The sequence below is a fragment of the Lemur catta genome, chromosome 22, assembly GCF_020740605.2.
Source record: "Lemur catta isolate mLemCat1 chromosome 22, mLemCat1.pri, whole genome shotgun sequence".
In the NCBI taxonomy this organism is placed as follows: domain Eukaryota; kingdom Metazoa; phylum Chordata; class Mammalia; order Primates; family Lemuridae; genus Lemur; species Lemur catta.
The window spans coordinates 12,746,716-12,773,826 of NC_059149.1; the positions used below are offsets into that span (position 1 = coordinate 12,746,716).

General features: G+C 36.9%; 1 long non-coding RNA gene across 2 annotated transcripts in view; it reads right to left on the reverse strand.

The window, feature by feature from the left end:
• Positions 1-27,111, reverse strand: part of LOC123626482 — an 85,912-nt gene that overhangs the window by 13,633 nt on the left and 45,168 nt on the right. For both annotated transcript variants that reach the window (XR_006730877.1, XR_006730878.1), the window contains exon 3: positions 16,694-16,722. This is a non-coding gene — a long non-coding RNA (uncharacterized LOC123626482). The remainder of the gene's footprint in view (positions 1-16,693; positions 16,723-27,111) is intronic.

Consider the following 27,111-nt stretch of genomic DNA (forward strand, 5'->3'; position numbering starts at 1 on the left):
TATATGTATCTCAAACTCGGGCAACCCATGGTCTACAAAAAACTCTGCTCAAAAATAAATGGCTGTGTAAGGTGTAACAACTCTGATACCATTATATATCTATACTGGAATTGAAGAATTAAATAAATACATGGTAGGTGGCAAGATCTAGGTTTTCTCTTCCCCATCTTCAGGGCCAGAATTTACAGATAAGCAGGAGAGGAGTCTAGAATGATCCATGTGGCAATGGATTAGAGTTGAAAACATCATTATAAACTCATGTATAGCTTAATATGTAGATGGTTACACATAGAAATATTTATAGAAATGTGTGCTTATACAGTATACACACATTTATTTCCTTGCTCTGTCAACATTTAGGGGCCTGGAAGCAACAGCACCCCAGGAGTAATGGGCACATCTAGCACCCAGATTTGGTTTTTAATATCCTTCTACAGTAAGTAGAAACACAGCTGCTTGGAGAATTAGCTGATTATAAAACTGGGGCAGAAAATACCTATGATAATCCTAGAGCATCTTTTAGTACCAAAGAGTAAGGAAGTGCTCACATTAAAAAAAAAAAAATTCCACAAGGATGGGGGTATATCAGGGGAGCCCCAGAGCCAACTGAAAGCCCTCCCAAATAGCCAAAGCTGGAACAACAAAGTAGTATTGAATTATAACTCACAGTATAAAATAAATATCCATGATTCCATATTGACATAAATAAGTTATTGATATCAGTAACTTAGGGGAGAGTAGATCAATCTCCAATGCAGAAGAAATATAAATAATTTATGTAGGTGCTCTGTCCCCAAATAAGTGGAACATAACTTCTCCACTCCTTAGGTATGTGCTGGGGATAGTGACTTTTCCCCAGGGAGTACAGTAGAGAATGGAGGAAAAAAGAGTAACTTTACAGAGGAGAAATCTGGCAAGCACCACCTCAGCCAGATGATCAAGGTCAACGTGCAGCACGGGCAAGTCCCATTATTGGCACGTACCTTAAAGTGCTGTTCTCATCACAGCATATCACCTCTGTGATCCTCCTCCCCAAAACACATAACCACAGTCTAACTACGAGAAAGACATCAGCCAAATCCTGATAGAGGAAAATTCTACAAAATCCCCGTTCAGTACTCCTCAAAGCTTTCAAGATCATCAAATACAAGGGATATCTGTAAAACTGTCATAGCCCAAAGGACCCTAAGGCGATATTACAATTAAATGTAATGTGGGGTCCTGGAACTGAAAAAGGACATTTGGTAAAGTATGGACATTAGTTAATCATAGTGTATCAATATTAGTTCATTTATAACTAGTGTACCCTACTAATGTAAATTACCAACAATAAGAGAAAACCGGCTGTGGCGTATATGAGAACTCTCTCCCTTATCTTTGCAATCTTTTCCTGTAAATCTAAAACTGTTCTAAAACAAAAATGCCTACAGGATAAATAAACGAATGCAGGAATGACAAAGTGTACAAAACAAGGATTGAGGTTAAAAAAAATTGTGCAATGAAGAGAACTTTGTGGAAAATATTTGGTTAGTTTAAAAATATAGACTAGAATTGTTTGTTCTTTTTCCTTGCAAAAATAGATGCAAATAGTGTCCAATTTTTTTGTCTTCTGTGTAACTCAGCCAGCATGCAGCCAATAGCATTTAATTTCAGCAAATAGCTTATAATCACAATAATCAGGTTGGAGGCAGTGAGCCAAGCTATTGGAACTATTTTTCCAATAAAATAATTGCCTTAATTCGGACCAGGGAAATATTTGGGGGAGGAGGGTTAGAGTGGTAAATAGACCCACTGAAATTATTAATTAGTTTTACACAGCCCTGGCCAAAAACACAGAAGAAACCTGGCTCATATCAGAGAAATAAACAAACCAAAAGAGGATATGAACAATTTTGCACGATGTGTTGGTTTGAGTACTGAAAGCTATCTTTTGAATTCCCATTTGATACAGAATCATCACCAAATAATGCATTTGTCATGTAATTGTTAATTGCTGCTCATAATGTAGATAAATGATACAACAACTTTTTAACATTTGCAAATATTTCCCAGTAATCCGATGATACGCTATTTTTCATTGTGTTTTTTTTAATGTTCCAGGAATTTTTGATGATTCATTTTTGCCAACTGAAATTTGCTTTCTTTCATTACAATATGTTATCAAAATATATGTATATAGAAAAAAGCTACCCATAATCCCATGATAACTTTTAAAAATGTATTTCCTATTGGGCTTCCTTATGTTTTATTTGTGAGCTATAATTGTGCCTATACATATATTCAATGTGTATTCTGCTTTTTCCACAAGTGTTTTCTCATCTGATTTTAATAATCACTAAGTGCTGAAAAATATTCCATCAGTTGTTACATCATGATTTACTAATTAATTAACCTATTGGATATTTAGAGATTGTCCCAGGGATATTTGATTCACCTCTATATGTTCTAATTCCAGAAGAAAAATCGAAACCCACTAATTTTTTTTATCTCTGGGTGATGGGACTGTAGCATTCTTGTATTTGAAACTCACAAAGGAAACAACTGGGGTCCCAGCAGCTAAAATGTCGTTCTAAAATATGAAGGTATTTTTTTAGACTGCCACATTCATTCTGAAGCCCATTCATCTCTAGTGCCCCAAAGATTGAGCCCACATTCTGGTTAGCTGTAAGGTGAAGGGACAAACATTGCATCCTGCAGTAGAGGACAATCGTCCATAAAACTAGGCTTCTGACTTCAGCCTCATTCTCTTATTCTCACCAGGAGACCAGTTGTCTGAGCGACCTCTGAGTTTGTCACTTACTGAGGTGGTTCCGTGACAGCCCCTGGTAGGGGAAGAGCAAACATGGCAACAAACTCCAAGCAGGATCACCAGTTAGTCTCCTAGCAAGCCAGCGAAAAGGCCTTTCAAAGTTGTAGTGACTTCGGGCAGAAATGTCCTAGGACTAAAAATTTTTCTTTTTGGATTTTGCCTTAATTCTCTGGCCCTTAATTTCTCTTATGTTGCCACACAATACTGCGGGGATGTTTTCACATATTCCCATCTGACCTCTTTGCCAGTTAGGCACATACTTGTCAAACAATGTAATAGCAACCTGGGATTGGCTAGAGTAGCCATTTGTTAGGCCACAAAAATGTATGTCCAATACATTGAATTTGAAAAGTCTACAGTTGGTATAAAACACAGGTGATGTATCTCAATAACCAAAGTGACTACATGCATCTCAAATTCACCAAATGACTAGTTTTACCAGTACTGCTATCACCAACCAATACATGTGGAGGTAGAACTTAGGGTTCTCTTTGGGTAGCCATTATGATGTTTCTTCTGCAAGTATGTCTGTTCCTCACATAACTGAGCCCAAGTGCATTTTAAAGAAATAATCTCAGTTTGTGATGAAAATGTGAACACTTACAATGCTTAAAATGTCAAATATAGCAGCCTACAAATGTCTTCAGATGTTTTCATGATAAAGCTTAAAAATAATAAAATTTCTCCAACTCATAAATGGAATATCTAAGAATTATATTCATTAATGTAATATTTATTGAGAACCTATATGCCAGGTGCTATTCTAACTGTTGTGAACACAGCAGATAAAAATTCCTGCATTCATGGAGTGTGTCTTTTTCACAGCCCAACATTGATGAACCGCTGGCTTCAGAAAGAAGTTGGTAATTCCAGGAAGATTGCCGCTGCTCAAAAAGGAATCTTGACCAGACACTGAAAACCCCTTACATTCTATTCTGAGTTCACGTCTGTGTACTCAGAGGGAGAAGATACTGAAATACCAGAAGAGGAAATCAAGAGCTTCTAAAACGATGGAGGAAAGGTATGGAATGGAGGACTGACTCTATGATCAGTGAGCAAGTTCCCAATTTTGTGTATGTTGGGGGTGAGTTCGCTTGTTGACCCGAGGGAGGGATGGAGAGAGGAAAAGAAAGAAATTGGCAACACTGAGTTGGGTATTTTCTATAAAACCCCCTACATCATGTAAAAAAGAGAAAAGTAAGGCTTAATTTACACCAAACTATGGATGCAAGTAGAGTTTCAAATCAGAGCAAGAGCCCAGTAGACGCCAAAATCAGAATGCTGGGTTTTATAGAACCATGAAGGTGCCGAGGATTTTTGAATTTTGTGAGGTGTTTTGGTGGTGGTGGATGGACAGTAAGCAATACTTCAGAAGCTACAAGGGGCTGCTGGGAGGGAGGTAGGTTTGTGGCAAGCTAAAAGTCAATACTGTGGAATTGGATCTTTTAATCCAGCAAGAGCAGTCACTATGTTTCACACTGCACTTCAAGGATTAGAAAGAGACCAGAACCACAGCTTTGGAATTATTCTATATCTTCATTGGATGAGAATAGGAAAAGTCATTTGGGAGCCTGCCAAACATTGCATGGGGAATACAAAAGAGACCCCCGAAGAAAACAGATCAGTGTTGCTCAAGGAAGATAGACAAGAGGAAGAAAAAAAAGAACTAGGATGTATGATAGAGAGAGAACATATTAACTTGTATCCCTTAAAGAGTTAGTCTTCTCATCACAATCCTTAGAGACATTACTTAGACAATTTACCACGCTTGTGTTGAAAGAAGACAGACAAAAGGACAGATTGTAAAAGAGGGCTTGGGAGAAGTTAGAGAAATGTGGACCTTCATATGTTTTCCTGTCATTAAATACTAAAGTTTGGTGGGATGAAGCACAATGAATTGTGAACTTCAAGGGTGGCTTGCTGTTTGGTTGCAAGGTGCCTGGTGGATTTCGGCCAAACCACAAATGTTGCAATAGGAAAATAATGTCCCTGTACCAGAACCTCCATGGATCTTTGTGGAATTCTGCTCACTGTACATGGTTGACTCCCTCCCCCCACCATTTTTTATATTTTAACAAACCAAGAGCTGTTTTGGTCATATATTAAAGGATCTTCCCTCTTACCTGAGGGTAATTCCAATTTCTCTTAAAATTAGAAGTGAAAAACTGTGAGACATGAATTAATAACTTCTTCTGAGTTGTTATCAAGGATCAGGCTTGATCTAAATATGCATCCTGAAAAAAGGTCTACACCTGATAAACAAAAATCTCTGTGATTTCCCCCACAAGTGGGCTAGTTTTTGACGGTGATTTCAGACTGAGAAAGTCAGGAATGGTTGCCTGGATCGTCAGTGTCACAAGGCTCCAAATATTAGCTAGTCATGAAGAGTGATATAGGCACTAGATAAGATCAGAAAGAAGGGTATTAGTCTAGATCCTTAAATTACATGCACACACACACAGTTTCCAATGACATCAGTCAAAACTTCCTGTGAGCAACAGGAAAGGGACTGGGCTCAGAATTCCAAGAAACCTAACCTGAGGTTTTAAACCACGCTCATTTCCCATGATTTGCAATTGATTCAATTTCCAATGAAAATTATCACTGTCCCTGGTTCCAATAGCAAAGTGAAGGGAGAATTGAATTAGGAAGGAGAAACACTTTGTTGGAAAAAATGACTCTGTGGGAATATTTCTGAGGGGCCCCAAAGAGATGGAATCCAAAGGTGCGATTCCCATGATCTGTCAGGTTACCTGGAAACACATGTTCCCCGTAGCTACAGTAGTGGCTGGGAGCAAGCAGGGATGGGAAGATGAGGAAGAAAAAACTTTAACACCTCCTCTTTCTCTCCCTGAAACCAGAGCTCAATTGCTATTTGGCTCAAGGAGAAGAGGAGGACAGAGGAAGTCACAGTGCATTTCCATTTCTTGTGCAGTTTCCAGCCCCATGGCAGTAGAGCTGAACTTCTGATGGGCTTAGCAACATCCCTGAGGAAGCCTGTTTGGCAGAGAGAGAGAAGGAGCTTGTGTTAGAGGACAGCCTGCTGCAGCTCTCAGTCCACGAGCTGTCCATCCCCTGTCAGTACTCCAGTGGTTACGGCAAGGTAAGACTCCCCTTCTCATCAAAAATACAACAATTTTATGTAGAACAGGCACCAGATAGTCCCGCTGTGGCCAAGACGCAGGCTGGCTAGAGGACATTGTCTGCAGCAAAGCAAATAGACCACCCACTGTTGGAGCCACAGGTCAATTAAGTCCACATACATGGCAGCTTCTCCATGACTGACAAATGTCACAGTTAGTGGATTATTGGTGTGATTCTATGAAAATATCCTTTAAAGATAACATGGGTTACAAGTCACCACCACTGACAGACACACCACAATGCTTGTCTTTCCTAGACTTTGGGTTACATTATAATATGAAATAATGATTGCCAACATTAAGCTGCTTTTTGAAAACGGGGTTCTGAATCATAGGGTGCTAAAGAGAACTCCCTGTGGTATAGTCACCTGTTTTTTTTTAAGAGTAGCCAAGCAGAGAATTTAGGTCTCCCGCTGGCTGTTCCAGGCTTCAGGATGCACCTTTGGTGGACAGAGTGCTTGCATTGGATTGCACAGAAGTAAAGCTTTCAAGAGATTGTCCCTAGGCCATCTATGTCCTCACTTAAGAATTCAACTAAATGTCTTTTGCTAAGAAGAGATATATGAAAGGGCAGCAAAGCTCTCAAGAAATCTCTGGATCTACCCAGGCCTGCCACCACATTGCAAACAGTCTTGTCGGAAGGCTCCATTTCTAACGGGGGTAGCCCCAAAAGTCTTATCTGGGACAACACATAAGAAAACTCACCATCTCTGGTGGTTTTCAAAGAATATCCACAGCAGTGTGGATGTTCTACTTCCCATCTCAAATCCTGTGAAACTTCCTGAAGCTGTGAGCCTTATTTTTAAATTTAAAATTATTTTTGGTCGACACATAATAATTGTACATATTTATGAGAATCCAGGGTGATTAATGTATCTATCACCTCAAACATTTATCATTTGTGCTGAGAACATTAAAAGTCCTCTCTTAGAGCTATTGGAAAATATTATTAGCTATAGTCACCCTACAGTGTTATAGAACACAAGCACTCATTCCTCCTATTTAGCTATAATTTTGTATCCTCCACCCAAATGTTTTTTGTTCTCCCCGCCCTCATCCTTCCTAGCTTCTAAGAACCACAATTCTACTGAATTTCTGTGAGCTCAACATTTTTTAGCTCTCACATATGGGTGAGAACACACAATACTTACCTTTGTGTGTTTGACATAAATTCATTTAACATAATATACACCAGGATCATCCATGTTGCCACAAATGACAGGATTTCATTCTTTCTTATATCTGAAATAGTAATGCCATTCTGTATATATACTATCTTTTCTTTATCCATTCATCTATTGATGTATATTTAGGTTGATTCCATATCTTCAATATTATGAATAGTGTTGCAGTAAACATGGGGTGCAAATATCGCTTTAGTATATTGATTTTTTTCCTTTTGGATAAATACCCAATACTAGGATTGCTGGATGATGTGGTAGTTCTATTTTTAGTTCTATGAGGAAACTTCGTACTGTTTTTCCTAATAGCTGTACTTACTAACTTACATTTCCACCAACAATGTATGAGTTCCCTTTCCTCTGCATCCTTACAAACATTTATTTTTATTTTTTTGCCTTTTTTGTAATAGCCACTCTAAGGGGGTGAGATATCATCTCACTGTGGTTTTGATTTTCATTTCTCTGATGATTAGTGCTATTGCGCATTTTTTTCATACACTTGCTGGCCATTGGTACATCTTCTTCAGGAAAAGTTTATTCAGATCTTCTGTCCATTTTTAAGTCATATTATTTGTTTTTTTGCTGTTGAGTTGATGGGTTCCTTCCATTTTCTGGATGTTAGTCCCTTGCTGGATGAACAGTTTGTAAATATTTTCTCCCATTCTACAGTTGTCTCTTTACTCTGTTGATTATTTTCTTTGCTGTGCAAAAGATTTTTAGTTTGCTATGGTTCCAATTGCCCATCCTTCTGAAGTCTTAGACATAAAAATCTTGGCCTAGCCCAATGTCCTGAACCATTTACCCTGTTTTCTTCTAGTAGTTTTATGATTTTGGGTGTTACAATTAAATCTTTAATCTATTTTAAGTTTTTTTTTATATATGGTGAAAGATAGAGGTCAAACTTTCATTCTGCTGCATGTGTAGATCTTATTTTCCCAGCACCATTTAAAAGAGTGTGCTTTCCCCAATGTATGTTCCAAGCACCTGTTTATAAAATCAGTTTTATGTAATTATGTGGATTAATTGCTGGGTTCTCTAATATGTTCCATTGGTCTATATGTCTGTTTTTATATAATACCAATACCATGCTGTTTTGGTTACTATAGCTTTGTAGTGTATTTTGAAGTTAGGTTAGTGTAATGCCTCCAGCTTTATTCTTTTGCTGAGTATTACTATATGGGGTCTTTTATGGTTCCATAAAAATTTTAGGATTGTTTGTTTCTATTTCTGTGAAAAATATTAATGTTTTGATAGGTATTTCATTAAATCTGTACATTTCTATGGGTGGTAGGATCATTTTAACAATATTATTCTAATCCATGAGAACATGGGCTATCTTTACATTTTTTTGTGTGTCCCCTTCAATTGTGGAATTGTCAATGTAGACATCTTTTACCTCTTTGGTTAAATTTACTCCTAGGTAGGTTTTTGTTTGTTTTCCCAGCTACTTTAAATGAGATTGCTTTCTTCCTGTGATATCTTCTTTGTGGTTTTCTATAGTCATGTTTGATTCCTCATTCTCATTTGCGGATCTGCTCTACCAGTGAATTGTATAGTTTTGGTTTCATAATGGTTAATATGGTCCTTTTGCTTCCAGATGTACGACTCCCTTAAGCTTTCTTGTAAGGCTGGTCTATTAGTGATGATTTCCCTCATTTTTTTGCTCACATGGGACAAACTTTATTTCTTATTTATTTCTGAATGATAGCTTTGCTGGTATAGTTTTCTTTCCTTCTTTTAATTTTAGAATATACCGGGAGTGCAAATGCTTTGGTTATATATATTGCCTTTGCACCACCCAAGTCAGAGCTATAAGCATGCCCATCCTCTAGACAGTGTGCACCATACCCGTTAAGTATGAATTTACCCATCCTTTCTTCTCCCCCACCCACCTGCCTGACACCTAATGAATGTTACATCTATATGTACACACATGTGTTAATTGATTAGTACCAATTTGATGTTGAGTACATGTAATGTTTGTTTTTCCATTCTTGTGATACTTCACTTAGAAGAATGGGCTCCAGCTCCATCCAGTATACTACAAGAGGTAGTTTGCCACTTTTTTATGGCTGACCATTACTCCATGGTATGCCTATACCACATTTTATTAATCCACTCATGCATTCATGGGCATTTGGGTTGCTTCCACATCTTTGCAATTGTGCTGCTAAAAATATTCTAGTGCAGATGTTTTTTTACTATAGAATGTCTTTTATTTTCCTTTGGGTAGACTGCTGGATCAAATGGTAGTTCTACTTTTAGTCATTTCCATATTACTTTCCATAGAGGTTGTACTAATTTGCAATCCCATCACCATAGCTAAAGGTTGCTTTAACTTTGCAGGGTCTTCTCTGATTCCCTATGAAGCATAGGATTATTTTTTCTAGATCTGTGAAAAAATGATGTTTTAATAGGGATTGCATGGAATCGACAGATCACTGTGGGTAGAATAGACATTTTAACAATATTGACTCTGCAAATCCGTAAGCATGGTATGGTTTCTGTTTACATCCTCTGCATTTTTTTTTTCAGTGTTCTCCCTATATAGGGCTCTCACTTTAGTTAAATATTTTATTTTATGCTATTGTGAAAGGTATTGTCTTTGATTTGATTCTCAGCTTGAGGGTTATTGGCAGATGTGAAAGCTACTGAAGTGTGTAGAGGAAATAGTCAAATTCCCGGAAACATATAACCTCCCAAGACTCAAACAGCAAGAAATAAAAACCTTGAACAGACCAATAACGAGGAGTGAGATTGAAGCAGCAATAAAAAAAACTCTCTCCTCCCCACAGAAAAGCCCTGGACAAGATAGATTCACAGCCAAATTCTAAAAGAAATACAGAGAAAAACTGGTACTCATTCTACAAAGCCAGTATTGCCTTGATACCAACACTATGAATGGACACAGCCAAAAAACTATAGAGCAACATCCCTCATGAATATAGATGCAAAAATCATCCACAAAATACTAGCAAACTGAATTCAACAGCCAATCAAGAAAATAATTTACCAATCCCAGGGAAGCAAGGATGGTTCAACATATGTAAATCAATAAATGTGATTCGCCATATTAACAGAAGCAAATTAATAGATGCAGAAAGTCCAGCACCCTTTTCTGATTAAAAAAAAAAACAAAACACAACAAACTAGGTACAGGAGGAACATGTAGTAGTTGTGAGAGCATTCTCCCTAAGAACTGGAAAAATCAAGGCTGCCCACTGTCAACACTTCTGTTCAACAGAGCACTGGAAGTCCTAGCCAGAGTAATCAGGCAAGAGAAAGAAGAGACCAAAATATCACTTGTCACCAATGATATGATCTTGTATCTAGAAAAATCCCAAAGACTCCCCTAAAAAAATCCTAGATGTAATAGATAAATTCAGCAAAGTCTCAGATTACAAAATTATTGTACACAAATCAGTAGTACTCTATACACTAACAACCAAAAGCTGAGAGTCAAATCAAAGACTCAACATCATTCATAAGAGCTACAAAAAAAATAAAATACTTACAAATATATTTAACCAAGGAGGTGAGGTATCTGTACAAGGAAAACTATGGAACACTGATGAACAAAACTACAGAGGACACAAATGGAAGAAATCTCATGCTCATGCATTGGTAGAATCAACATTATTAAATTGTATATGCCGTACAAAGCAATTTATAGATATAATGCAATCCCTATCAAAATACCAACATTGTATTCACAGATCTAGAAAAAATAATTCTAGGCTTCATTTGGAGCTAAAACAATATTAAGCAACATAAGCAAATCTGGAGGCATCACAATACCAGACTTCAAATTACACTATATGGCCATAGTAACCAAGGTACTGGTATAAAAGTAGATATGTAGACCAATGGAACAGAACAGAGAACCTGGTTATAAAACCATCTACCTACAACCAACTCATCTTTGACAAAGCAGAAAACAACACACACTGGGAAAAGGCAGCCCTATTCAAAAAATGGTGCTGGGAAAACTGGATAGCCATGCAGAAGAACGAAACGGGACCCCCTAGCTCTTGCTGTACATAAAAATTAATTCAAAATGCACGAAACCATAAAATTTCTAGAAAAAATAGGAAAAATTCTAGATATTGATCTGAGGAAAGAATTTGACTCAGACCTCAAGACAAATACAGCAGGAACAAAAATAAATAAACAAACGAAACTTGATTAAATTAAAAAGCCTCTGCACAGCCAAGTAAATCAATAAACAGAATGGGAGAAAATATTCACAAACTATGCATCCAACCAAGGGCTAATATCCAGAATCTCCAAAGAACTCAAACAAATCAGCAAGAAAAGAACAAACAACCCCATCAAAGAATGCTCAAAAGACATGAACAGAAGTTTTTCAAATGACCAAAAAACATATGAAAAAATCTTCAAAATGACTAATCATCAGTGAAATGCAAATTAAAACCACACTGTGATGTAAGAATGGACAGTATTAAAAAGGCAAAAAAGAATAGATTCTGGCATGGATGTAGAGGGAAAGAAACACTTATACACTCTTGGTGGGACTGCAAACTAGTACCACCTCTGTAGAAAACAGTTGGGCGATTCCTCAAAGAAATAAATGTAGACTTACCATTCAACCTAGCAATCTCACTACTGGGTATCTACCCCAAGGAAAAGAAGTCATTTTATCAAAAAGACATCTGAACTGGAAAATTTATTGCATCACAAAGATATAGGATCAACCTATGTGCTCACCAATTGATGAGTGGATTGAGTCCTATTCACCCATAAAAAGGAGTGAAATAATGAGACCATTATCTTAAGTGAAGTATCTCAAGAATGAAAAACACCACATCTACTCTCTAAAAACTTGGAACTAATTGATGGGCACACATGAGCACACAGAGAAGACAAAAATACCTTATGTACATACCTAAATATTTGTGACTTTCTGAACTCTTCAACTCTCTGTATGGATCTAATTTTCCTGCAGCATGAAGAACTTTACCATTTGTTGTAGTGCAGTATCCTAGGAGAAACTCCTAACAAACTGGGAATAGAAGTAAGCATCCTTGATGGTGAAAAACTGAATGCTTTATCAATAAGGTTGGGTGCAAAATGTTTACTTTTTCCACTGCTGTTCAACATTATACTAGAAGTTCTAACAAACAATTAGGCAAGAAAAAATAAATAAAAATCATTCTGATTGGAAACGAATAAGTAAAACTGTCGTGATTGGCAGACAACATGATTATGTAAAATTGCCTAAGGAAACTACATAAAAGATATAAGAAATGAATTTAGCAACTTTAAAAGGTACCATAGGCATATACAAAATCAACATTATTTCTGGGCTGGGCGCAGTGGCTCACACCTGTAATCCTAGCACTCTGGGAGGCGGAGGTGGGTGGGTCGCTCGAGGTCAGGAGTTCGAGACCAGCCTGAGCAAGAGTGAGACCCCGTCTCTACTAAAAATAGAAACAAATTATCTGGCCAACTAAAAATATATATAGAAAAAATTAGCCGGACATGGTGGCACATGCCTGTAGTCCCAGCTACTCCGGAGGCTGAGGCAGGAGGATCGCTTAAGCCCAGGAGTTTGAGGTTGCTGTGAGCTAGGCAGACGCCATGGCACTCACTCTAGCCCAGGCAACAGAGTGAGACTCTGTCTCAAAAAAAAAAAGTATTTCTGTGTACTAGCAATAAAAAATTAAAACTGTACCATTTATAATAGCCTTAAAAACAGGAAATACTTACAGATAACTATTGAAAGATTTGTATGTTGCAAGTTGGAAAATATTGAAGAAAACAACTAACGACCCAAACATATTGAAAGCTGTACTGGTAGATGGTCAAGGATCACAAATTGCAATATTCTTAAGATGACAATTGTCCCCAAATTCACTTATAGTATTAATTTAATCCCAATCAAAGACAAGGCTTTTTTTCTAGAAACTGACAAGCTGATTTTACAGTTTTTATAAAAATTCAATGATTCAAGGATAAGCAAAATATTTTGCAAGAGAAAAGCATAGTAGAAGAATATTTTCAATTCTAGGAAGATGGACAATACATAATTTTCTTATTTGGTCCAACTTCAAACTCTGCACATTATATATACCATAAATCTCAAAATATTCTAAGAGGTGAAGACAGAAGACTGGCCAGGGATTTTGGGACATGAGGAATGATCAGTAGTATATTCCCGTGGATTTTCTTTTTATTTTACATATTGCACACTTAAAGATTGAAGAAACTGGAAACTCAGAAATGCCAGAGCCACAAGAATAAAACAGTAACAACAAAAGCTAACATACCAGACCAAGGAACAGCTAGCAAGACAGAAACTTTTAGAAACTAACTACTCTATTATAAAACCCTGTGGCCACATCCCACCCATTCCAGCAAAGGCTGAGCAGAAAGCCCCGTGAGGCTTTAGCAAGGTGTGCCATAGGCACTGTGAGAGTAGTATCAGAGACGATCAAGTCGGGATCTGGAACTTTCATGGCTGTTTCAGGCCTAATCCCACGGTGACAGTGGAGACCATGCAAGAGGCCTGGACCTCCACCTCCACCCAGCAGTAATAAAGCACCACTCCCCCTTCCCCCTGGGGTAGTATTTGAGGAGACATTGTAAAGGGTCAGGGCTCTCACCTTTGGCCAACAGCAATGAGTCCACAACCCACAGCATTATCAACGAAGGCCCTGTGGACTTCAGACCTTCCCCTTAGCCCCACAGCAATGAGAAACCCCTTCATCATGAGTGTCAATAGAGTTTGAGTAGGGAACCTGGATTTCTACACCCACCTATGAGTAAGGAGTCAGTGCCTCACCTTTCTCAAATAAGAACCAGAGTCTCATTGCCTAAGACAAAAATGTCCAGGTTTCAATTGAAAATCATTCATCATAAAAGGAATCAGGAAAATTTCAAAGTAAATGAAAGCTGAGTGACAAATGTCAACACCAAAATGTTAGAGATGTTAGAATTATCTGACAGAAACTGTAAGGCAGCCATGATAAAAATGCTTCAGCGAGTAATTATAAGTATGCATGAGACACATGGGAAAAAAATAGAAAATCTCAGTGAAGAAATAGCCTCATCAAAGACATAGAGAATATAGAGAAGAACTGAAGGGAAATTTTAGAACTAAAAACACAATAACTGTGTTTTTAAAAAGGTCTGTGGACTTGCTCAACAGCAGAATGGAGGGAACAGAGAAAAGAGTCAGTGTATTGTCATATGGAACAATAGATATTGCCCAATCTGAGCAACAGAGGGAAACAATAAACAGAGACTCAAAGACATGTGAAACTATAACAAAATACCCACAATTTGTGCCACTAGATTTCCAGAAGGGAGAGGAGAAGGAAGGCAAGGTTGAAAAAAGTACTAATACATGTAATGGCTAAAAACATACCACATTTGGCAAGAGATGTAAACTTAGAGATTCAAGAAGCCAAGCAAATACCAAACAGGGAAAAACAAAAAAAATCTACTTCAAGATAAATAAAAATTAAGCTTCTCAAAAATGAAGATTAAATAAACATTTTGACAGCACTCAGAAAGAAATGGTATCTTATCTACAAGGGGAAAACAATGTGAATGCCAGCAGATTTCTCATTAGTATGGAGGCCAGAGGATGAGGCACAATGTTTTTCAAGTGCTGAAGTAAAACAGTTTCCAACTCAGAACCCTATACCTAGTGAAAATATTCCTCCAGAGTGAAGGGGAAATCAAGACATTCTCCGATGATGGAAAATAAGAGAATTGTTACATTAAGCTATCTAATCAGAAAGGAAAATATAAAAAAAGAAATCTAATGTGTCAGAAAGAAAGGAAGATTATGGTGAGCAATTATGGGTAAATGAGTAGACTCTCCTCTTGAATTTTTTAGCTTTTGATTGTTGAAGCAAAAATTATAAAAATTGTCTGATGTGGTTTTGAAAGTATGTGGAGGACTTATCTAAAATAATTATAAATGGATGAGGATAAAGGGATATAGAAGGAGATGATGTTTCTATACTGCCTGTACTCATAATAATTCTTAGACTGATAAATTATATATATGTAAAGCAACCACTAAACAAACTATACAAAGAAATATACTAAAAAGTCAACTCTTAAGAAAATGTTTAACCCAGAGCAAGTCAGAAAAAAGAAAATGGAGAGAGAAAAGAACAAAAAGTGAGAATAAAATAGCAGATTTCAGTCTTAATATAACAGTAATTAGAGTAAATGTAAATGGTATAAATGTGCCAGTTAAAAAACAGGAATTGGAAAGCAGAGTGAAAAATATGGTCCAACTATATGCTGTTTACAAGAAATGAGTTTCAAAATACAATGATATAGGCAGGTTGAATGTAAAAAGAAGGAAAATATATGTCATGCAAACAATTAAAAGAAACCATGAATGGCCATATTATTATCAGATAGACTTCAGAGCCACAAAAATTACCAGGAACAGAGCCAGACATTATATGATGATAAAAGGATTAATCCACTAAGGAGAGAGCAATTTCAAGTATGTATGCAACATGCAATGGAACTACTAAATATGTGAAGCCAAAAATGATAGATAAATCCACATGTATAGTTGGAGATTCACATACTGCTTTCTCAACAATTGGTAGAACTAGACAGAAAATCATCAATGATATGGAAGAAGGAAACAACACTATCATCCAAGAAATTCTAGTCAGCATTTATAGACCTCTGCACCCAACAAGAGCAGAATAAATGGTCTTTTCAAGTATGCATAGAATATATACTAAGATAGATGTCCTGGGCCACAAAACAAACCTCAAGAAATTTTTAAAAATTGAAATTACATAGAATATGTTCTCAAGTCACAAAATTAGAAATCAATAACAAAAAGGGAAAATCTCCAAACACTTGAAAATTAAATAGACATTTATATAATCCATCAATAGAAGTGTGAATCCAGAAAGACATTAAAAACTACATTGAATTTAATGAAATAAAAATACAAGGTAAAATTTGTGGAACATACCTAACAGAGCTGAGAAATTTGTAGCACCAAATACATGTATTAGAAAAGAGAAAAAAATCTCAAGCTCTCCTTTCAAGAATCTAGGAAAAAAAAAAACAAAACCTCAAACCAGTATAAACAATGAAATGATAGAAGCAGAAATCATTGAAATTAGATAATGAAATAAAGAGCTATTTTCTTGAAAAGGACAATAAAATTGACAAATGTTTATCAATACTAACAGAAAGAGAAGATACAACTTAACAATATCAGAAATAATACAGTAGCTGTCACGATCCGTGGGGATTTTAAGAGCATAATACAAGAAAACAATGAACAATTCTATACACATAAATTTAACAATGTAGATGAAATGCATTACTTCCTTGAAAATCATCAGCTACCCCAACTCACCCAATGTGTATAATAGTTCATCTGAATAGCTATTAAAGAAATTAAGTTTATCACTTAAAAATTATTCCCTTCAACATAAGAAATCATTACACTGTAATGGTTCCAGTGAGAATTCTACCGATATATAAAAATTAACACTAATTCTACACAAACTCTTCCATAAAATAGAAGGGGAAGCACTTACCAATTCCTTGTATGAAGCTAGTCCAAAACCTGAAAAAATACAAAAAAGTACAGACCAATATCACTCATGAATACAGATGAAAAAGTCATTTGTGAAATATTAGCAAATAGAATCAAACATTATATTAAATGGATTATACACCATAACCAAATAGGATTTATTATAGAGATGTATTACTTAATATTTCAAAAAAATCAATGTAACCCACCATATTAACAGGCCAAAAGACAAAAATTATGATATCAATTAAGGCAGAAAAACATTTGACAAAATTTAACACCTTAGCCAGGTGTAGTGGCATATGCCTGTAGTCCCAGTTACTTGGGAGACTAAGGCCACTCAATCAATTAATTTCTGACCAAAATGCCAAGGAAATTTAATGGAGCAAGGGTAGTCTTTTCAACATATGGTTCAGGAAAAATTTATTACCCACATGCAAAAAAAGGAAAAAAAAAGGAATCTTTACCCACACCTTGTGCCATATATAAAGTTGTCTCAAAAGCAATCATAAACCTAAACTTAGAGATTTATAAATGTAAATAACTTGTTTATATTACATCTTGATAATGGTATTTATATGGAACTATAAAGGTCCTAGAATGATTTAAACAATTTTGAAAAAAAACAATATTTGAGGACTCACATTACCATATTTTGTGATTTAATAATAAGCTACTATGACAGTGTGATTCTGGTTTAAGTACACATAAGTAGACCAAAGGAACCTAATAGCAAGTCAAGTATTAATAATATATCCATAAAGCTAAAAATATAAATCAGTATCTGTGGTACATCAAAGTAGGCAGATTAAACACAAGCAATAATATTAATATAAAAAAGTTTTACACAATAACAAAAGATAAGCAACTCATTAAAAATGGGGAAAATAATTATGTAGATCCATCACAAAAAGCATTTACAAATGGTCACTAAACATAACAAATATCATTTGTCATTATGGAAATGCAAATTAAAACCATAGTGAGTTACCACTACCTACCAGTAAGAATTTCTAAATTTAAATCTAGTACAAATTCCAAATGTTGAAGAGGCAACAAAACTTGTGCTTTCACATAACATGGGTGAGAATATAAAATAGTACAATCACTAGAGAAATTACTGACAATTTGTATTTATAGAGTTAAACACATATCTGTCCTATGAGCCAGCAATTCCACATCTAGTGATTTTTCCCCAAAGAAATAAAAATGTGCCCATCCAAGAACTTGTACAAAAATATTTATTGCATTTTTATGACAGCAGAAACAATCCAAATACCCATCAACAGGAGAATGAATAAATTATAGTATATGCACATAGTGAACCAGTATTCAGCAATAAAAAGACTACTGATATCTGCAACAGCATAGCAAGACACAGCAGAGTATATATGGTATTATTTCAATTTTGTGAATGGCATGTATAGGTATAGAAATGAAAATAATGGCTGCTTTGGGCTGGGGAGGCGGGGAAGACAGATTGGAAAGAGTCATGAGGGAACTTCCCAGGGTGTTGGCAATGTTGCGTATCTTGATTGGGGTGTTGGTTACACGGGTATGTACAATTGCTTAAATCTATCATACTGTTCACTAAAAGCCTGTACATTTAAAAATCTGCATGTCAGTTTACCTTAATAAAATGTTTTAAAAGAAAGAAAATGGAAACCGTTTTCAATCAAACAAAAATAAGGCAATTCATTACTTGTAAACAGGCGCTACTCAAAATACCAAAGGTTATTTTTTCAAGCAGAAATAACAAGTGTTGAAGAGGATGTAATTGGAAGTGCATGGGGAAATATAAATTGATATAATGCTTAAAACTCTTTGGCCTTATTTGCAAAACGTATGACCCATCCATTCCACATCTCTTTACCTAGGACTATGCCTTTCTAAATGAGATTTTGCAATAGAGAGTATGCCATGTGTATCCGCAGTTTTCCTAAAATAGGGGAAATTAAAGATCAAGCATAAAATACAAGAAGAAGTGGAATCTCTATTTAGATGGTGAGCCTGACAGACATTAAGCTGTATGGAACCTGGGCTCCCAAGTTCAGCTGAGACTCAAAGACAGTCAATACAGGACAGTGTAAAGAGAAAAATGCAGACTCAGACTCAGACCAGCAGTACATGACCTTGCATGCTACACCCTAGATACCTCTGCAGCTCCGCTAACATCTGCACAGTCACAACCCTGGGCTTTCCCAGTGGCCTAATGCCTGCAAATATAAGGCTATAAAAATGCCTCTTGATAGTGTCATTATTTTAATTAAAACTAAATCTGTTCCCCGATTTAAAAAAAATCACAATGGTACTTTTTCCACCTAAATCTTTGTCTTTTATTTCAAAAGCATTCAGTTAGCATTTACTATGTTCCTAACACTTTCCTGATGTAGGAACTTGCACAGAAGCCTACAATAGAAGGGCATTTCAAGCAAAGAAAGCAGCAAAGACCAATGAGACAACAATGTCACATTTGGGGAAATGAAAGTAGTTCTGTCTCACTGAACTTTAGGCAGCAAAGGGAGACAGGGTAAGAGATCAAGCTAGAAAGGTAGGGAGACCCAGTTTTGACGGATTTTGCAGATACACTTGGATTTTCAACTTCGTGCTAAAGGATCATCTTGCGCTTTTGCCATTTCACTCACTGCTTTAAAGATTGAAGGCTCCAATCACTTTATCTACCCAAGATTTTTCTGAAAGGCAAATGCTCTCCAGAAGTTTAAGGATTGTCTCTCCATAAATATATGCACAGGAGGAACATAAAACTCAATTTTGGAAAACAACGTGGGATTTTTTTCTGTATTTAATCTGCGCTTGACACAGAGTAGTGAGAAAGGATCCAGTTTCCTCCCATCGGTCCTGCTTTCCATACCATTCGCACTGACCTACTTGCTATCAAGACCTCTCTCCACAGACTTCATTATCTACTTCCTTTGCAGGTTTGTGTTGGCACCTTTTAAAAACTCTATTCAGGGATGCTTTAGCGAAAGGGGGGATTAAATGTATGTGAAAAGTGAAAAAAGAAAGCACTTCATTTATTTCCTCTCCTGTCTGCCTCATAGACAGCTTTACCAGTTCTTTGACTTCAAGATCTCTGTTACGTGGACATTTCCCTGTTATTCCAATCTGTCATGACCTTGCATTTCCATTTCTTCTGCTATCTACCATAAAACCTCCGGATCATCACTTCAAACCCTCTTTTGGTGTATCCTTTAGTTTTTTAATCCCATGTATTTCTAACCCAGTAAAACCCAAATGAACAACTTCAAGTCCAGAAGAAGAGAAGAAGGAGACGGGGAATATGAAAAAGCACTGAGATGGGGGAAGACTGGAAGTGGGAAGTCCACCACGATGCTCTACCTGTAATCGAGGGAAGAAATGAGGAGAGCCTGAGCTATGGCAGTGGATGTAGATCACAGAGATCAGATTCTAGGGACATCAAAGAGGTAGAATCATAATACTTTGTTTCTGGCTTTTGCAGCTAGAGAGTGGCCAGCCATTCCCTAAGACAGGTGAAAGAGTGAGAATAGACTTTGGTAAAGAGGACAGAACCCACTGTAGCTAAGACCTTGAGCCCTCCAAATAGCTTTTTAGGAGCTCAGGAGAGAATTCCAGGATGCATCTGTGACTTGGGAGTCATCTACATGTAAGCAGTAATTAGAGCCATGGGATTTAATTAACCTACAAAAGAAAAAGATGTTGAGAAAGGAAAGGAGAGACTTAAGCACTAGAGAAGGATCCAGGAAGGAAAATGTGTCAAGAAGCCAAGGGAAAAGAGAGAATCAAAAAAACTAAGTAATGAGCAGAATCCAATGCTACAGAGAGTTCAAAAAAGATAAGCATAGAAAATGTGCTTTACATTGAACAACAGAGTTAATTACTGGCTCACTGAGAATATTTCATCATAGGGAAGGGTGGAAACTAGATTTGCAATTGTTTGAGAAGTGAGCGTAAGGGGGTAAAGGAAGAGGACCATGCCTGGGTGAGACAGGGTTTTTACAGGTGGCAACCATTTGAGCATGTTCATATGTTGATGGGAGAGAACTTTAAGCTAAGGAGAGATGGGAGATTTAGAAGATGGGGAAATAGAGGGAATGAGGACACTGAGAATGGGTGGGGATGGGAACAAGAGTGTACGCAGGGAGATTAAGACTGAAGATTTCGGAATTGCTTTGATTTGAAAGGTAAAGACTAGACCTGGAACAGATACCGGAGAGTAGGCTACTGCAGCCTGGACTGGGAGCAGGGAGCAGCTGAAATTTCTTTCAGTGACATCTACTTCTGATGTCAGTTTTTTAAAGAAGTGAAGGGAGAATGTCAAGGTCAGCAGCTAAAAGAGACTAGAGCAGAGGAGGAAAATGAAGATAAGGACCCAGCTAAGACTGGCAACCACAGATGTGCAATTTTAGATTCTCAATCCTGCCTTCCTAAGAAAATCACCTGGGAGAACGTTAAAAAAATACTTATTCCTAGTTTCCAACCCCAAAGATGCCAGTTTAATTGTTCTGGGCAGAAATAATTTTTGAAAGCTCCCAGGTTAATGCTAACATACAGCCAGAATTTAGAAAGCACTGCTCTGATGCCTTCGACTTTGTGAATTTTCACCACCAGTGTTAAGCAGTTTAGGCAGATAAGTCAGAAAAGGCAGACGGTTGAATGGATCCAGAGTTGCAGTTTGCTGCACAGGTTTAGGGAAAAGCAAGGGAAAGACATGAAAGGGGATGGTGCTCAGGGTCTAGGCTGAGATGAGAAAATCGAAACGAGGTAGCAAAAAGACTCGTGCAAAATGGAGTAGCCAAAGAATGGCCAAGACATGGAAAAAAAATAGGAGTGGATTGATCTGGACACCATGGATACAGTGTCATTCCCTTCAACTTTCCTGATGACCTGAGTCCACTCCTCCAGTAACATACCCTTGAAAACAGTTGTTTACACATTTCAGCACAAACCTAGAAAAGAAACTAGATAATAGAATTTATGGAAAAGAACTAGTGAGTAGGTTGGTGCTTAAAGTGTGAGAAAGCAGAAAACATAGATAGTGACTAGAGCCTTCACATCTGACCATCTCAAATTACATCCAATTGAGAGGAAGAATTCCTCATTGAAATATGCATATATATAGTCTTTTGCTATTCATGTATCACTCTAAGTTTATCAGAGGACAAGTCTAGTCACTAAGAATATTTAGCAACCAAGGAAGTGATAAGAATCTTCAATTTTAGTGGTTATAGGAGGGGAGTATGGTTTTGGAACAATTCCTGCTCTGGAAAGAGATAGGAATAATGCTTTTCTCTAAAGAAAAGATGTGATTAATGGAATTTAGGGATCTTGGCTAAATTATTAAGTTATGAGAATGATTTAAGTTATCTGCATATAATATATGGCTGTACATAGCACAAGCTCAGAATGAGATGAATGAAAACCAAGGCACAAAGAGATCTCAAGACAAAACCCATGCGGCTTTGTATTTCTGTAAGGCTCTAGGAAAAAATGTGAAGGATGACGAACAGATGATGTGACGAGAGAGGGAAAGGCAGCCCTCGGATCCTGTGGTGATACAAAATGAAGTCTTGATAACTGCCACAGAGAAGGAAAAATGACTTCTAAGATTTCTTCCATTATTTCACAAGGAGTCTACGCAACAAGAATGAGGATTGTTCATTGGGATTTTTTTCCTGTTGTTTTCACTTATTAAAACTAGCCCTGTTTTGTCTTCCTCTGAGACTGTTTGAATAGTAATTCCGACATCCTCTGAACTTTGTTCTTTGATAAAAGCTGGGTAGAAAAACACATGCCAAATACAACTGTGAATCTGAGATTTGAGACTTGTGATAGCTCTGGGGATAACTTCCTGACCGGTGCTTCCAAAGACAACTGTTCAAACTTACCAGGAGGTAAAATATTTCTGTAGTTAGTCATTAACATTTACAAAGACACATCCATTTACTACAAGCTTCTTAAAGGAATTTTGTTTAAAAACAAAAACAAAAAAACACTTCCTATTTGCCACCCCCATCAAGCTGACAAGAACAGAAACAAACATCTTCCAGGATTGGTCTCCATCAGACATTGCCACCAATATGGTTTCTGCAAAAAGCAGTGTTTCTGTATGTTCTTCCTCTAGAGATGGTGCCTTTTAAATAGCCTAATAGCACACATCTGACACATTAGGGAGAATTAGAGGAGACTCACTTTCAATTGCTTTTCCACCCTAAATTTCCTTCTATGATTTTTGTCTTCCTCCTTGCAAATGGCTGTAAATGTGGGCATTTATGATTTAGAGTTCTCTGATTTAAACACTTTTATAAAGGTGATAGTTTAAAACAACTGAGGTCTGTATTTCTTTTTCCTTCCCAACAGGCTGTTTCTCTGTGTCTTAGTAGATTTGTGGAACCACTCCATTCCAATGGTTGGCTTGTGTTGCGTTCATGTTAGCCACCTCACTCTTCCTCATAATTGAAATACATAAAAGCTAAAATATGGCTCAAGGGACTTCAGTTGGACCTCATATATTCAAAGGCAATTTTTGAGCGCAGAATTCAAAGTCTATCATGTTTTCAGGAGGCTGATATGCCAGAAAACCAGAACCAAGACGAATAAAGCTTCTCACCTCAAATGCTAGACAACCAGGGGAGCTGACCCTCTGAGTTCCATTTGGGAAGAGGACAGATGTTGGGATCCAAGTTAATGCACCTCACTCCACCTCATTTCCCCAACTCAGGAAATGAGGTTGTCATAACAACTGGAAGTCAGGGAGTGTCATCTGTATAACTAGTTCTCCATAGGAAGTAGACAAAACCTTCCACTCTACACTTTAGTGTCCTCAAAACACACTGAGAATAGGTAGATTGGATTGATCTATATTAGCACACTCGAAGCAAACACACAAAAGGATAGAATGTTTAATTTCTGTATAACCCCCAGAAACATTTTTCAATATAATCACCTAACTCAACACAATCAATCTAGTATTAACAATTAGCAAGACTTTTGGCTTTGCCAGAGAAAAATGGATTTAATAAGAAAGCCAATCAGCCCAGTCAAAATTTGCTGCATTAGAAATGTCTGCATCATTCTTGGACTTTTATCCTCATGGGATTTAGCTGGGTTATTGAATCACATGAAAATCAGGACATGAACCATGAGCCAGTACTTGTATGTAGTGTCCGTAGAGTTAATCATATTTTTCTAACGGTGCAGCTCTATTTGACGGCAAAAAGCAAATGATATTTTATGTTACTCAAATGTGGGGAAAGGTGAATAGACACCTGTGAAAGCAGGTAAAATGAAAAACAGTGACAATACCAAATGTTGGCAAGGATGCAGTAAAAGTGGATCTCACCTCTCTGGGAACGTAAAGTGGTGGTACTATAAAATTGTACAACTATTCTGCAAAACAGTTTGGCAGTTTCTGAAAAACAATTAGACATACACAAACTATATAATCCAGCAATCATAATCCTTGGTATTCATCTCAGAAAAATGAAAACTTATATCCAGACACAGTCCTATTCACAAATGTTCCTAGAAACTTTATTTGTAATAGCCAAAAACTGGGGGAAAAAACCAGATGTTCTTCAATGGAAGAATTGTTAAACTGCTGTATGTCCATACCATGGAATACTAGTCAGCAACAAAAAGGTAAAAACTATTATATACAAGATACAATTTGAATAGATCTCAAGGGAATTATGCTAAGTAAAAAAAACCCAATCTCAAAACTATATGATTCCACTTATGTAATATCCTCAAAATGACAGAATTATAGAAATTGAGAACAGATTAGTGATTGCTAGGAGTGAGGGTTGGGGAGAAGGCAAATGTGACTAAAGGGTAACATGAGAGAGATCTTTTGTTACGATGGAATAGGTCTCATCTTGATTGTGGTGGTGGCTTTATGAATCTACACATGACAAAACTGCATAGAACTACACACACACACACACACACTGAGAAATGAGTACAGGTAAAAATGGTGAGATCTCAATGTGGTATATGAATTGTACCAATGTCAATTTCCTGATTTTGATATTGTCCTTGTAACATAATTTCTGTAAGATGTTGGGTGAAAGGTACATGAGACCTCTCTAGTATTTTTGTAACTTCCTGTATATCTATAATCCTTTTAAGATAAAAAGTACAAAAAATGGGATATGACATGAAAATGGGGCCACCTTTTGAAAAAATATTTTTAAAATATGACCAAATTTATTTTGTGGAAATAACAAAGCCAGAGTGACAATTTGTAAATATATTATGGCTCTAAAAATGGGAGTTATTCACAAACGTGAACTTATTCCTATGTATGAAGAGCTATTTTTATGTTTCTGAAAGCTCAATAACCTAACTGAATGAGTTGACATTTTCTTCTGATTGTTAAATGTCTCTTTATCCTAATAAAGAAATGTTCCAGAAAACCTAGCAACATGTATTGCTGTTGTACAATGGCAAGATGCTATTTTATTGTTTGCTTCACACGCTTGCCACATCTAGTTTCTGAAGACATGCAGCAGTTGGTAACAGCCACTGGGTCTACATGGCACCTACTAAATTTTGACTTCATATCCAGTGCAACACTAGAAGCCCAGACTCAGAGATTAATAGAACTCAAACCTTCTTTTCTACTTATGAGAGTTCACCAAAGCAGACAAATATTTGTGTTCACATTAATTACCCAGCTCAGAGCAGAAACATATCCAGGAATCAATGAAGAGATACCAGTGTAGTTTTATATAAGTTCTGGTTAAACACATCATTGTTAATGAGAAATTCAGGGCTAGTGTTTTCTCTAACCTCTGAATGAAATATAATTTTCCTTCCTAGCTCTATGTCCCTGCAATCTGGGCAAGAGGAGCCCCTCCCCTGGGCCCCTCACTATAGAAGACCTATCCAGCTGTGTTCTTTACCTTGGGACAAGGATTCCAATTCTCTTACAACTATCTGAAAAAATCCTAGATTTCTTCCCAATAGTCAGATACCACAGTGTGCAGTTCTGACCACGGATGAGCAGAAGACAGCTCTGAAAATAGCACAAAGACAAGATATTCACCTACTAGGGCTATTGTCAATGGAGTACATTTTACAAGGGGGACTAATTATGAATCACAGAAGATAAAACAGAAAGAGAGAACCAAACCAGGATTGGTATTACCAGATTCCAGAAGTTGGTTTTGAACTCTTCCCGTCTGAACAACATATTGCTGAATATAATTGGAAGAGCATGACACAAAAACACCAATAGCTAAGCTTCTGTACTGCAATATGATGACGACAAGGAGCAGGGCTCAAACACAACACTATGCACATGGATCCAGAAAATGCTGATACTCGTTGCCTACAGTTGGTTCTGTGAAGGAGGGGGTGGGTGAGTCGCAATGAGACCTCTTGTGTTGCTGCTTTTATAGAACTAATTATTCAAAGCCCTTCATAAGGGAGAAGAGACTGTATCTGCCCAGGGACCAGAGAAAGGATTCCCAAGTGTTTAACTTCATAGATCAAGAATTACTTGGGCCAGGAGCTTCAATGATCACATCTCCTCTTCATTTGTAAATGGTGTTCAGAATCTGGGCCATACATGTAACTTAAATGATTCAAGAGTACATTGAAAGTGTAATTTAATTTGTATCAAGGGATTTCCAACATCCCTAGTATCTCCTTTGCCTACTTTCCTATTCTTGCTTTGCAAGGTGAGTTGTGATATCATCACTTAGGATTCAAGAACACTAAGCTAACAGCCCAGCATAGATTAAAAGAATTTTCCTGAGAGCATTGCCTTGGAAACAAAAGTGGTAGGATACACGGCTTGCATCAAATGTCAATAAATATGGTCGTGCTCTAAGAGAAGCAATAACAATTAAACCCATCAACTTTCACTGAGGTTAAAAAAACAAAAGACATTCCAGTTTACAGTGGCCTCATGCCCGGAGACTGCTGAGACTGGAGAACAATCAGACTGCAGACCAAAGAATGCTATCTTCTAAGAAGAATGTGCTAATGAAAATTTTCAGGAACAGTAATTTCCTCAAGGTTACTACCAGAATGTTAATCAGCTAAGACCTCCAAGTATTACTGGTCAGGTAAATATTCTCTGGCAGGTGCAAGGAAGAGGAACACAAAACATCTCTCCTGAGAAAATTTAGAGGGAATAAGGACCTGAGGCTACATGCTGGCTATTAAATTTTTTCAGTAACTGTAAATCAGCTTATTATTGATGAAAGATTGAAACATGACCTAGACCTTTGAGGATATAAGTATTCCTTACAGAAGAGGTAGGGACATAAAGGAAAAAAAAATGCTGCCCTAGATCTGTGAAATATGACATTGGTATTTTGATGGGGATTACATTGAATCTGTAAATCACTTTGGGTGGTATGGAGATTTTAACAATCTTGATTCTACAGATCCATGAGCATGATGTTT